The sequence below is a fragment of the Octopus bimaculoides genome, chromosome 26 (genome assembly GCF_001194135.2).
Source record: "Octopus bimaculoides isolate UCB-OBI-ISO-001 chromosome 26, ASM119413v2, whole genome shotgun sequence".
Taxonomy (NCBI): domain Eukaryota; kingdom Metazoa; phylum Mollusca; class Cephalopoda; order Octopoda; family Octopodidae; genus Octopus; species Octopus bimaculoides.
This window is the reverse complement of record NC_069006.1, coordinates 3,201,357-3,202,737: the sequence shown is the minus strand read 5'-3', so window position 1 is coordinate 3,202,737 and position 1,381 is coordinate 3,201,357. Positions and strand designations below refer to the sequence as shown.

Genomic DNA, 1,381 nt, shown 5'->3' with positions numbered 1-1,381 from the left:
GTATTATATTATACTTATTTACTGTGCTTTTACTTATTAATTTTTCTATATGTGATAGTGGATTTTCATCGACGAGTTCATGAACCTTGGTTCTTTTCCCTAAAACTATATATTTATATAGATTTTATACTGTGAAACTTAATTTAATTTTAATTTTTAATAAATTGATTTTAATTGAGTTTTTACCTGTAATTATTGGATTTTATCCCTAATATTATTATTATTATTATATATATATATATATATATATATATATGTATGTACATACTAGCTGAATTACCTGCTAATACCTGGAAAAGCAGGAGTTATTTCCAGTTCTTGTTCCCATTACAGTTTCATGTCCTATCCAGTTCCCTGTTTTCAGTTCCCGTTTGAATTATAAATAGATTTAGAAATACACGGTGACGTGGGATAGGTTTACAAATACTAGCAAGTAATACAGTTGGATCATAAAATTGATTGATTGTATTGGTAAGGTAATATCTCTCTCTCTATGTATACATATATATATATATATATATATATATTGATATTGATAGAAAGGACAACAAAAGAAAGAAAGAGACCTCGATATTATGTAACTAGAGGAATTTATCTGTAAAAATATGTGACACTTATTCGGTAGCCATGATAAATCTCAGAGTTTCGGATGCCGGAGTGAAAACTTTTTCAGGAATTTTCATTGGCCAGATAACTGAAGAGATGTTGGCGTGGGTTCCCACCCTGGCATCCGAAACTTGGAGTTTTATCATGGCTATCGAATTAGTGGCACGTATTTTGACAGATATATATATATATAAAGGATAGAATCTCCTTCCTATGGACTCATGGATCCAGTTTCCTCCTTATATGTGTGTGTGTGTGTAGGTGTTTGTGTAGATGTATATTTATGTATGTATATTTATATATGTGTGTGTATGTATATGTATAGATAGGTGTATATGTATATGTGTGCATGTATATATAGATAGATATATATAAACACGCACACACAAATACAGATGCACAAAAACATATATATACATATACATGTATACACACACACATATACACAGCTTCTCAACCACATGGTTCCAGGGTCAGTGCCACTGCATGGCATTTTGGGCAAGTGTCTTCTACTATAGCCTCAGGCTGACCAAAGCCTTGTGAGTGGATTTAGTAGACGGTAACTGAAAGAAGCCCATCGTGTATATGTGTGTGTGTATGTTTTTGTGTCTTTGTTTGTACCCCCTTTACCACTTGACAACCGGTGTTAGTGTGTTTATGTTCCTGTAGCTTAGTGGTTCGACAAAAGTGTCTGATAGTGTAAATACTAGGCTTAAGAAATAAGCCCTGGGGGTCAATTTGTTCGTCTAAAACCGTTCAAGGTGGTGCCCCAGCA

At 33.2% G+C, this 1,381-nt stretch overlaps 1 protein-coding gene across 1 annotated transcript in view; it reads left to right on the top strand.

Annotated features, from left to right (window-relative positions):
- The window catches only part of LOC106869574 (mitochondrial fission process protein 1), a 19,824-nt gene that overhangs the window by 9,380 nt on the left and 9,063 nt on the right, over positions 1–1,381 (top strand). The gene's annotated exons all lie outside the window — the stretch shown is intronic.